Raw genomic sequence first — 13507 nt, 5'->3', positions numbered from 1 at the left:
CATGGTGTCGATACCTACGATGCATCAACTAAGGGTCAGTTTCGCTTATATGTTGCACTATTGTGGACTATTAATGATTTTCCTGCATATGCCAACCTTTCAGGCTGGAGCACAAAGGGAAAGTTGGCTTGCCCATTATGCAATGAGAATACCGATTCCATGTGGTTGAAACATGGGAAAAAACATTGTTACATGGGCCATCGACGCTTCTTGCCATCCAGTCACACTTGGAGAAAGAAAAATGGTGCATTCAATGGAAGGGATGATCATCGGTCGCCTCCTCCCGATCTCATGGGACATGATGTACTTCATCAACACTTGCAACTTGGCAATATCGAATTTGGGAAAGGTGCGAGAAAGAGAAAACGCACCCCAGCTGAATTGAATTGGACTAAACAAAGTGTATTCTTCCAATTACCTTATTAGTCGATGTTGCCCTTACAGCATAATCTCGATATCATGTACATTGAAAAAAACATATGCGAGAACATTTTGGGTACGTTGTTGGATATTGAAGGAAAAACCAAAGACACTGTTAATGCACGTAAGGACTTGATGGAGCTTGGTTTAAGAAAGGAACTACATCTACAACCTTCATCTAGTGGGTACAAAATGGTGCTTGGGTCATACACGTTGGACAAACATCAGAGGAGACGTTTTTGTGAATGGCTTGCAGCTGTTAAATTTCCAGATGGTTTTGCCTCGAACATTTCTAGATGTGTTTCAGTTGGTGATGGAAAGATATTAGGAATGAAAAGTCATGACTGTCACGTCTTCATGCAAAGATTACTTCCAGTTGCAATTGGTGGGTTTTGCCGACCTGATATCCGGCTTGCATTGACCGAGTTCAATTCCTTCTTCAAGTCTTTGTGCGCACGGACGTTAACTTTGGATGTATTGAAGCAACTACAATCCAACATTACAGTCATCCTTTGCAAGCTAGTAATTTTTCCACCTGCTTTCTTCGATATAATGGTGCACCTCGCCATTCATTTACCCCGTGAAGCTTTCCTTGCTGGGCCAGTTCAATATAGGTGGATTTATTATGCCCTAGGTAATAAATGTAAACTTTATTACCGTTAAAGCAATAACTGAATAATATTGGTGCTCGGTAGTGAGCTTGCCATTTACTCTTTACAGTGAGAGCTGGGTTGCAATGTTAAAATACCTATAGAGTTTCTTGGGGTGGTTTTTAGGAGGATTAAGAGGTAACAATGATTTACCTACTGCTAGCTAAAATAAATGAGACATAAAATATGAGCAGAATTTTGTACTCTTCATTATAAAGATATTGCATATACAATTGGCATACATAGATTAAGTTATACTCTACTACCCTTTCTACATGATAACTAGGCATGGTTAGTGCTTTGTATGACCACCAGATCTAATTATTTCCTACACAGAAATATCCATAGTGCTATAGATATATGTCAATATAACTACTTTGCCATTATGTAGCAATCACAGTTTTGTTGATCCTCTACATTGGTTATATATACATCACAGGGATCTTGTATTACAAGAGCAGAAATGTTGGAAGCGAGCTGCACTAGCAAGGTGGTAGTAAGTGAAAGGCTGTGCATGGCTCTGTGAACAGTCAGGTAAAAAGCAAATAACATCCATCAAATTCCACTACAAACAAAATGAATATGAAAAATGACACTACACTATCAGTGGTTGTATCATGATACACATGTTTGCAGTCGTGCATTCACTGTAAACAACCTTGAATCTAAATGACATAAGTTCATTTCTTAGATGTGAAGGAAAAATGAGAATAATTTCTAGCTGATTCAGGAATAAATGTGTAAATGACTTTAAGGTTGCCCAGCACACAATAAGGAGGTTATTTGTATGGGTTTTGGCAGTTGAATTGTAGTAGAAATTTCACATGAAGATGTGAAATTTGAAAAACTAAAAGGATTATGCAGAGTAATATTTACACATACTGATGCTTATTCCATTGTTGTGTATTGGAACAGGTCAATTTTTTACCTCCAGTAGTGTGGTCCAACCTTAGATGTGCTACCCAAACCCCCAATATTAGTGTGTTCAAATTTCTGCCCCCTTGTATTTGGGGTATGTATTTGTAAAGGAATTATAATATATATGACTGCTGGCATGTTGAAATGATATGTATTTGTGACAATTTCCCTCTCATTGCTAAACTAAGTTATGGACAAAATTGAAGGCAAAAGTAATATCTAGCAGTTTGATACTTGACATACTGCTATTTTCAGAAGGTGTTCTATACTTGCATGGTTGATAAATAGAGATATATATATATATACACATGTGACAACAGAATATATAAACTGATGAGTTGCAAAACCATGTCCAATCGAGACCAGTGTTGAAGAGGAGATATATATACGTGCATAACTGTGTGTGAAAAGTAACCCTATATAAACCAGAATCCAATATGAGAAAACAGAGTTGATTGGTAATAAAGTGTCAAATTATCCATAGCATGTGTACAATATCGATTGGGAGGAGCAAAAATAGCAAGATAAAATGTCCAAATTTAACTAGTGCCAAATTAACACTTCCAGTTAACTTGAGTGTGAAAAGTTTAAATGATTTGGGGGATTTTCGATTGCCATTAAATTTACACCCAATTTTGATCAACAAATGCAAAAAAAATTACATCGAGGGAGAAAAAGGTCGCCAAGAAAACTGATGCCTAGCGCCGGAGCATCGGTTGGGGGGTAGTCGTCGATAATTGTTGCTAGCCACGATGAACCAATCCGCCGTTGAATGCAGCAACCTCACACCCGCGATTGAGATGCAAGCAACCGGCGAGGGTTTATCGCAGCAAATTTGGGGAAGATTTTCACCTTCCCCCATTGGGTCTTTCAGCCATAGTTTTCCCGCCGATCTTAAATCGCCGGTCTAATTTCTTTGCGAGAAACACGTGTCGCAAAAAGATATGATCGGCATCTTGTAAATCGTCGAACGCGGTGGCCTTAGTCCGCGACGAACGCACGCTCGCAAGAAATCAGAAACCCTTAGCGGCGCTGGCTCGACTTAAGTTGCTGTCAATAGCAGCAGTTACTATGTGACGCCCCCAAATTCCGTTTGGGATCGGACGGACATTTGAAGTGTCGAGACATGCAACACAAGGTTACCTGCCCCCGTTCATGACATATAAGATGCAATAATCCTAACATGCATCTAACATTATGTAATATTCGCAGCGGATAATTTTTTTTTTTAGCAATACTATGCACCAAACTGAAAATATCTCAAATACTTAAAACATACTTCATACACAAAGATCTATTGAATAACTAAGATCACAGTACTATTCCAAAATAGTTATGATCCAAAAGTACTGGAGATGCAACTTCATCGTACAAGTAGTAATTTAACTATTATATTAACATTAACGACGCACCGTCGTTCAGTCGACTGTGTCTAGTTGGTCAGCTCTTGATCTTCCTTCAGGTCCTGTAACAAGATCTACCATTCGGGGGGAATGGTAGTTGGGACTACCACAGTAAAATTTGATTACAAATCTCAGCAAGTTAACAAAAAACTTCCACACAGACTAATGATGCATGGATGACAGTAAAAGTATAAATGCATAATCAAATTCATAAGTAATTAAAGCATAACTTAGCGTACAACATAGCATAATTGACATATCTTAAATTGAATCATGAACTGAACTTGACTTGACATGAACTTGATCTGAAACTTGACTTAGCATGAACTTGCTCTGAAACTTGAATTAACATGAAAAATACATACTCCACAGTTGTTGTGGCCCCATGTATTCTACGTGTAAATACATACTCCACAGTTGTTGTGGCCCCATGTATTCTACACAAACTTGACTTAACATTAAAAATACATACTCCACAGTTGTTGTGGCCCCATGTATTCTATGTGTAAATACATACTCCACAGTTGTTGTGGCCCCATGCATTCTACACATCACAATGCAGTTAAATACATACTCCACAGTTGTTGTGGCCCCATGTATTCTACATAAACTTGACTTAACATGAAAAATACATACTCCACAATTGTTGTGGCCCCATGTATTCTATGTGTAAATACATACTCCACAGTTGTTGTGGCCCCATGTATTCTACATAAACTTGACTTAACATGAAAAATACATACTCCACAGTTGTTGTGGCCCCATATATTCTATGTGTAAATACATACTCCACAGTTGTTGTGGCCCCATGTATTCTACACATCATTATGCAGTTAAATACATACTCCACAGTTGTTGTGGCCCCATGTATTCTACATAAACTTGACTTAACATGAAAAATACATACTCCACAGTTGTTGTGGCCCCATGTATTCTATGTGTAAATACATACTCCACAGTTGTTGTAGCCCCATGTATTCTACACATCATTATGCAGTTAAATACATACTCCACAGTTGTTGTGGTCCCATGTATTCTACATAAACTTGACTTAACATGAAAAATACATACTCCACAGTTGTTGTGGCCCCATGTATTCTATGTGTAAATACATACTCTACAGTTGTTGTGGCCCCATGTATTCTACACATCACTATGTAGTTAAATACATATTCCACAGTTGTTGTGGCCCCATGTATTCTAAATAAACTGAATGTATTCAAGATGAAATGTGACTGAAATATGAAAGGACTGAAGTCTTGACGTAACATAACGTGACTTGAACATAATTTGAAATACATAACCAATTTGAGATAGTAACATTTCGTAACATGGCATAACATATAACAGACAACATATTTAACATGACATATTTGTAATGTATAGTAATACATGACAGAATATATTATGTAACAGATAAAAATTGATGACAGAATAAATTCTATATGATAGACAATTACATGATAACTTGGCATGGCATGACATATATGATAACATACATACATACACTGTAGTTCTTTTACTTAGCACACATACACAGTAGACTGCTAGTAAGTTAAAAGCTAACTTACCTCGATCTCTGCGTTTCTTATAAAACTTCAAGCGCGATCACGAGGAACTGAAATTAATGATTCTAAAAGTTAGCACTAAATCACTAATAAATTGAAATATGGAAAATACTAACTTAAAGAGTAAAATTTCTATTTTACTCTCTGCATGTAGGAAAATGACCGTTTTACCCATAACTTAAGGATTTTGCATACTAACTTCAAAAGTCACCAAAATTTACATGCCTCATGTAAATTTTATCCTCAATTCAAATATCAATTTAGAAAAATTTAAAACTAATCACAACTATTAAAACTTCATAGGGCCGAAATTCTCATATGTTATTTCCATTGATTTTTGTTTCCAACTTGTTTTGATCAACCTTTTGATCTATGACTTATAAATATGTGATCTTCAAACCAAACCATCACATGGTTTAAAAAGATGTCCTAAAACATATATAAGCTTCTAATTCGAGATCACATGGTTAAAAATTTAACCAAAACATAAATTTAGCCAAGAACATCCACACTTTGGCTTATCTGAATATCTCTTTGCATAAAATTTCATATCTTTGAAACTAACATCAGATATCTTCAAAATAATAATATAACATGTATATAAGATTCTTAGGATCCTCCAATAAAATTATCAAAGTCATTGGAATAGGTTTAGACCACCAAAGAGTTAAACTTTCTCAAAACAGAAACTATTTTTCTTCTTCCAGTTTCTAAGTTTCTAAATTTAAGAAAATCTTTCATCAAAACCTTTAATAATGCAAAAATCCTCAACCAATAGTCATATATACATGTTAACAATACTCCATAAAAATTTCGGACCAATATCTATCTATTAACTTGGTCAAAACTCCAAATTATAACATATTCTCCAGTTTATCTCCCAGAATGACTTTTCTATAGTTTACACAATATTTGACTGACTAAATGATCTTCAAATGGGAAAAATAAGATATCCAATCGTTCACAAATACCATAAATCATTTCTCGCTTACAAGCCCAGTTTCCATTTTACAAACACATGTACATGCATGCAACTACACGAAAACCCGATTTTCCCTTTTTAAACATGAGCATGCGTGCAATATACAATGCAAACATCAAGGCACAAATATCTCAAACAAATATCAACATCAACCAAACAACTCCGTCCTAAATCCATCCGACCCCCGAACTCCTCGAACTCAGTCCGGAATCAACCAACCAGCTAGATAATAATTATTGTAAGAGCAAAATATATTTAAATCTAAAAGTAGAATTTGAAAAATACTTACAGCGCTATATGGTATTTTTTGAAAGCTCGCGGCGTTGCAAACGGCGGAAGGAAAGCAACGTAACAGTGAAATTTCACTGTGGCCGTGGGTTGTAAAATACCCACTTTTGAACGGGGACAAACCAAAGCTCGGGATTGATAGGGAATGGTCTAAGGATGTTTATGAAACTAGTGGAAGTGGTGGTTGGCCGTGGGTGGCGGCGAAAACGGCGGTTGAAGGCCAAAATACCCAAATCGGAAAGCTAGCTCACGGGGACTGTTCCGGTGACTATTAGAGGCCGGAAATGGGTGGGTTAGGATGGTAAGGAGTCGGTGATGAAGTGGTGAAGAGGTGGTGGCCGGAGATGGAGCGACGGCGGCAGATCGAGGTAAAAACCACTCGGCTTGAAGGTGGATTTCCGGCTAAACGGCAGCTCCGATGGTGGTGGAATTTTGTGGGGTGGTTCACCGGAGGGAGGGGAAGAAAACTGGGTGGGTGGTGAGTGGCGGTTCTGGGCTGCGAAAGCAACCGGCGACAGGGGCAAAAACAGAGCAGGTGCAGCGACTTCCGGCGGCTCTCGAAAGCTAACGGCTGGTCCGATGGCTCTGAAAATTGGTGGGGATGATTTCTGGTGGAAGGGGAAGAGAATGGTGGTGGCGGTGCACTAAACGGTGGCCGGACGGCGGAGAACTGGGCGGTCAAAGGGGCGGCGACGGGAAGGAAAAAAGAGAGAAGTGCTGCGCAGGGAGAGAGAAACCGGGAAGGAAAAGAGGAAGAAAAAAAAGAAGAAAAGAAGAAAAAGAAAAAGGAAAAGGGAAAATGAGGTCCAATCCTCACTCCGAAAACCAAAAACAGATCCGCCGAAAACGATATTAAAAACCGTAAAACGACTAAAATAAATTAAACACCACCTCAAATAAATTAAAAATCAATTAAAATACATTAATTTAAAATAAATAAAACAATATATTAATTAAATTAAAAACACTCTTTCAGTGAAAATACACGTAAAAACGGGTCATCACATCCTCCTCCTTAAAACAAATTTCTTCTTTGAAATTTGCGAGATCAAACATCAGCGCCAAGCAGGATACCATAAACACTAACTATGTAATTAGACTAAAATCTATATGATTAATGGATTCGTGAAAGCTTATAGAATCTTTACGAGGTTCCTAAAGTCAATAGAAATTCCACAATTGAATTTCTAGCGGGCTGTTACATACTATGCTCCCCATTCTCGGCAGGTAGATCGACGGGAAGATGCCATATTCTTCGGCGGCATCATTGCGGCGAGTATCGGAGCGGATGTCACGCCTAAATCCTGGCATTTCATCTACGATGTAAAAATAGCCGAAAAGTGATATTAACCACAGTTTTTGTAGTTGTCACGGCGACTATCGAGCGTGGAAAAAAATAGCATATGTTGTAGTGAAAGATGCCTATTGCGCTAAATTATGCGCATATCGATTTTGAGTTCGATGTATTTTTTGTGCATTTCAGTCATTGAAAATAAGGAGCTGGTTTTTTATGTCTCTTATGATGGGTTGCATAGTCTAATTCACTGCTGTTTTTGAGTTGGAAATTGCTTTTATGACAAACTTGGAATCTCTTTCTATGAGGATCCTTCTTAGATTTCTGCTTGTTGCTTCCTGGATAACCATGATTGCGGCTGAGGCTTCACCTAGGGGTGAAAACCGATCATTCGGTTTCAGTTTTGGACCAAAATCGAAACCGAACCGATATCTTTAAAAGAGGAGAAACCTCAACCGAAACCGGCCATTTAAAGGGGAGAAAACCATCTACATCGGTCTCGGCGTCACTCCGGTCGGTTCGTCGGCGTCTTCGGTGGCGACGGAGCTTATTTTCAGGTGATGATGCCGCACTACCGATTGGGTGAGAGAGGATGCCGAGGGCCGAGAGGTGCGAGTCGCGACACTGCGATTTGAGAGAGAGAGAGAGAGAGAGAGAGAGAGAGAGAGAGAGAGAGAGAGAGAGAGAGAGAGAGAGAGAGAGAGAGAGGCCCTCTGACCTGCCATGCTGCGCCGTGAGAGAGAGAGAGAGAGAGAGAGAGAGAGAGAGAGAGAGAGAGAGAGAGAGAGAGAGAGAGAGGAGGGGGCGGCGTCTGATGAATAAAGGAGAGAAGAAAATTGTGGAAGAAGAAGGAGTTTAAACCCTAGAATGAAACGGCACCGTTTGGCTTAAGCCAAACGGCACCGTTTCATTAAGTTTTTTTTTTTTAAACTTCAGATATTAAACAACGCCGTTTCACTTAAATAAGTGAAACGGCGTCGTTTAAGTAAGGTATAAATCAAAATTATAAACCTTATTAAGTTGGCCGGTTCAGCGGTTTGAACCAGGGTCAAACCGCTGCCGAACCGACATTAGTCGGTTTTGAAGAATATCTGCTGTCCGCCGACCGGTTCATCGGCGGTTCCGGCCGGTTCCTGAAGCGGCCGGTTGGTTCCCGTCTGAGGCGGCCGGTGGCGTCGATTTCTGTACACCCCTAGCTTCACCTACGTTTGGGATGGTGCTGTTGATGTAGTCAGTTTGAGCAAAGATGGGAGCTCCTCTATCTGATCTACAAGTTGAAGCTATAGCGCTTCCATCGGTTCTCATTGCTACAACAAAAGAGAGTGAAAAGACCTATTGAGAACGGGGTTGCCATCTTATCTCTTGTTGGGAGTTTTTGATTGACCATGCTTTGCTATGTTCATGGAAGATTTTGTTGACTCTTGATACAAAGGTTATCCATGGCTAGTGTATCAAAGAGTTGGAAAAAATGAATTTCTTCATCAGGATTTTTTAGACAAGCTGATGAATTGAGAATGGTTGAGATTCAGTTGGAGATTGGTTGGCTTGCGAAGAGGGAAGTATTAATAGGCCAGTTAGAGTTTCTTCACAATATCCTTGAATATGTGCAATTAAGGAAAATGTGGGGAGAATTTTCTCTTCAGTATTACACAAAGGGCAAAGTGTTTGGTCCTGATTAAAGTGCATGACTCTCTTTAAAAGAGATCTTGAAGGGAGAATATTTTGCATAACCTTCCAAAGAAAGAGTTTCAAACAATCTTGTAATATTTTTCCAAGTCTCATTGTAATGAGTCTGTGTGATCATTTGGAAACTTTGCAAAGCTGCATAAGCATATTTAACTGAAAAGTTTCTAGATGTGTGGTGAGTCCATTGGATCCTATCTCTGATTGTATTGAAGTTATAGTTAGAGAGAGGTATTTTCAAGATAGCATTCACTAACTTAGAGGTGAATAGATCTTATTGAAGGATGGTGTTCCATATTCTTGGCTCTTCAAGGGTAAGCTCATAAACTTTCATAATAGGATCAATGTATGGATTGTTGTGTTGGGTTGCGGTTTCAAATGATGAAAGTTTGGAATCTAAGGGTCAACACAAACCCTTGTGGTGATGCCATTATTGATTTGAAAACAGATAGAGTTCTTGATAAAGTCTCTTGTTTTAATAGGCCTTTTCAGAACCAAGAGTTAAAAGGTTTAGCTCTTGCCTCACAAAATGATGAATTTTTAAGGTATTTCTTTGTTAAACACCTCTTTTAAAGACTATGTCATTGATAATGTTCCAAGCAAATTTAGAGATGAGTGCTCTGTTGAACATACAAGAATTTTTTAGACCAAGTCCTCGTAGAGATTTTGGCAAGCAAATCGACTTTCAAGATTTTGGTGTAAATTTATGACTATTCTGCTCCACTATACCCCACCAAAATCTTCAGAGGGAGTTATCCATTTTTTTAGTGACAAAATTTGGTATCCAAATAGTTGACATAACATATGAGTAGAGAGAGTTTGCAACGGATCTGATAATGGTAATTCTCCCGACTTTAGATTAAAATTTTGACTTCCAATCTTGAAGTTTGTTTTGCAATTTCTCCTGGACTTCTTTGAAGAGGTTTTTCTTGGCCGTACCAAAATAGAGAGGTAGTCCTAAATATCTAAGTTTCCACGCGTGTGTGTGTGGGGGAGAGGGGGGGGAGGGGAGAACTTTGAAGTTTAGAGACTCTTTTATCTCTCTAATGGTGTTGCTTGGGGTGTTTGTGCTGAAATGCATTGAAAATTTGCCAATGTTGATCTTTTGGCCAGACCTAGAAGTGTAGATATCGAGACAATGGGCAAAGGTTTGGGCATTCTATGAGAATGTTGTTCCAAAAAGTATAAGGCCATCTACAAAAAGGAGGTGAGAAAGGGTGGTACTTCTTCTAGAGATGTTGATTCCTTCTATTTTGTTGGCAATCTCCTCTCTAAGAATCAGTCTGGAGATGACCTCACTACCAAGTATAGATAGGAAAGGGGACAAGGGTTCCCCTTGTCTTATACCATATATAGGTTAAAGCAGTCCATTGGGGGAATAGTGATTCTTCCAGCTATTTTATCCAAGTTTGGTTGAAGCCGAGATGTTGGAAGATGGAGAGAAGGTATGACCATTCCATATAATCAAAAACCTTTTCCATATCAATTTTAATAGCCATAAGGCCTTTTTTGCCCCTCTATTTTTTCAAGTGATGGAATATTTTTTGGGTCAGAATGGTGTTTTCTTGTATAAGCCTACCAGATATAAATGATGTTTGGTATGGAGAGATAATTCTTGGGAGAATTGATTTGAGTTTGTTAGCAATGATTTTTCCTATAATTTTATAACAGACATTAGATAGGATGATAGGTCTGAACTGATTAACAGTATTGGGATTTTCAGTCTTTGGAACGAGGGTTATGTTAGTGTAGTTTAGTTCCTTCAAAAGTTTGCCCTGTGTAAAAAAATTAGTGATTGTGGCAATGAGGTCTTTTTTAATTATATCCCAATAAAATTTATAGAAGAGTCCAATGAACCCATATGGGTTGGGAGCTTTGGTTGAAAAGATTTGTTTGATAATATTTAGAATCTCTTCCTCTGTGAGGATATGGCAGAGGTAGTCATTATCAGTGTTTGTAATTTTTCTTGCGAAGAGATTTGCAAGATCCTTAGATAAGTCTGGATTGGAAATCTTAAAGATGTTTTTGAAGTGCTCTTGGAATTTTAGTTTGATGGTGGAAGAATCGGAAGTCCAAAGACTGGGGCCTTCAGATTTGCAATACTATTTTTTTTTTTTTTCTTATGGAAGTGGAAAAATGGAAAAATTTAGTATTGAGGTCTGTGGTTGTCAACCATGTGACCCCCTTGATTTTTGCCGCCAAAGAGATTTCTCCCTTCTCAACTGTTTTTCAGATTTTCTCTAATGTTTTCTTCCATGAAGATTGTGTTTGAGGAGGGGGGTTGAGATTGTATTTCAATGAGGATGTTATTCAGTTTTTTAATGTTGGATTAAATATGCCCGAAATTGTTAACATTCCAGAGTTTTAATGCATTTTTGTGTTCTTCAGTTTTCTTGTGAGAATGTAGGCTGGGGTCTGAAAATGAAGTATTGCTAGCCATTTTGACCACCTCAATACTTGATAGATCTCTATAGCTATTTTTTCAGTTTGGTTGAGAACATAGTTAAAATCCTCTATAGCTAACATTGGTCCAGGATACGCTTCAGTCAGAGAGTTTAATTGATCTCGAAAATATTGTTTATTCAAATTTTGGGCTGGACAATAAATGAGCTTAAGGAGCATGGTAATATTTTGTGGTGAGAAATACTTTTTGTAGTCGGTAGATGCAGTCGGTGTGTAGTCGATTATAAAAAAATGAATTAATACGGGACCTACATGAAAAAAAAAATTATTTTTATAATTTTTTTTATTCATGTAGGTCCCCCTGAATATAAAAAAAAAATTTTATAATTTTTTTTATTCATTCCGTACAGCCGACTGCACGCCGACTGTATTTGCCGACTGTATGTAACAAAGCCCTTTTGTGGATTCAATTTAGATGTATTTAAATGTAAATAAATTGAAATATGTGTTTAAATATATGAAATAGATTGAAATGCGTTTAATTTTTTATTAAACATTAAAAAAGTAATGAGTTCTATTAATGATTGGGTTGAGATAAGTTCAACAACCAAATCCATTCGTCTTTTAATTTGGAATAAATAATTTAATTAGATTTTTTAGGAACAAAATGATAATAAGAAAAAGTGATCAAAGAGTAAGAAATAAAAACTAAATTCAAAACCTTAAAAAAAAAAAATGCATTTTCAAAAAAATCGTAACAACAAAAATGTTTATATATAAAGTGTTAAAAAGTGTATACACAAGATTTCAAACGTCAAAATTAAAATTATGATTACAACCTTCACAAAACTTTTAGAGAATATTAATGATGACTACAAATAAAAATATTTTGTTTATCTTCTCCTATGTTTTAATATGTTTAAAAGTAAATATTGTTTTTCTAATAAAGAATTGAAATTTTCTCTATCAAAATATTATATGAAATAAAATTAAATAGAAAATAATATAGCCCAAATATTAAATTTTAGTTTGCTTGAAATATTAAATTTTGTTCATAATAATGGGGTTGCCTTCATCTCATCTTATCTCATTTATTTTTCAAATATTATTCAAATACAAATACTTTCAAACTAATTATTATAACTTTGTCAAATTAATTATTATAATTTTTTCAAACTTTTAAATAACAAAAAATAATTCAAATATTTTCAAATTTCAAAACAAAAATTATATTCTAACAATCTTTTAATTTTATAATTTTTTTTCTCATTTTCTAAAACCCGATAAATATTTAACTCAAAATATCTAATTACTTTTCACAAACCATCTTATTTTTATCTCGCCTCATTCCTCAAGTATCCCCTAAGCATTTTAATTTTTAAATATAGTAACTCAATATATATATCTTCAATTTTTTAATTTAATTTCCTCTCACTCACTCTCTCTCTCTTTCTCTTTAAGGATTAATGACATGATAATTTAATAATATAGATGAAAAAATAGCTCACCCAATACGTGGTGTATTTCATTATAGATTAGGCAAAGTTGTAAAAGTCAGTTATTTTAACTAAATTTGGCTATTACTTTGTCCAATCCAATATCAATGCCCTTAGAGGTTAATAGCTTTTTTTTAACAATAATTATCAGTCAAGTTCGTGCATTGTTTTAAAAATTAACAACTTCAAATTAAAAAATTTTAAGTGAAAGAGATAAATATTTAGAATAATATTCTTCTTTATTTTAATATTTATCATTTCCAATCATACTTTTAAGCTGTATTAGATTTTAAGCAAGTGTCGTTTAAGTGGTTCATAAAAAAAATTATTGAAAACAAGATAATCATTTAGGTAAATTGAGAGGAAAGTTGAAAGTTGAATAAAATATTATTATAATATTAT

This window comes from Carya illinoinensis, chromosome 9, assembly GCF_018687715.1.
Source record: "Carya illinoinensis cultivar Pawnee chromosome 9, C.illinoinensisPawnee_v1, whole genome shotgun sequence".
Lineage (NCBI taxonomy): Eukaryota > Viridiplantae > Streptophyta > Magnoliopsida > Fagales > Juglandaceae > Carya > Carya illinoinensis.
This window is presented reverse-complemented; position numbering follows the sequence as displayed.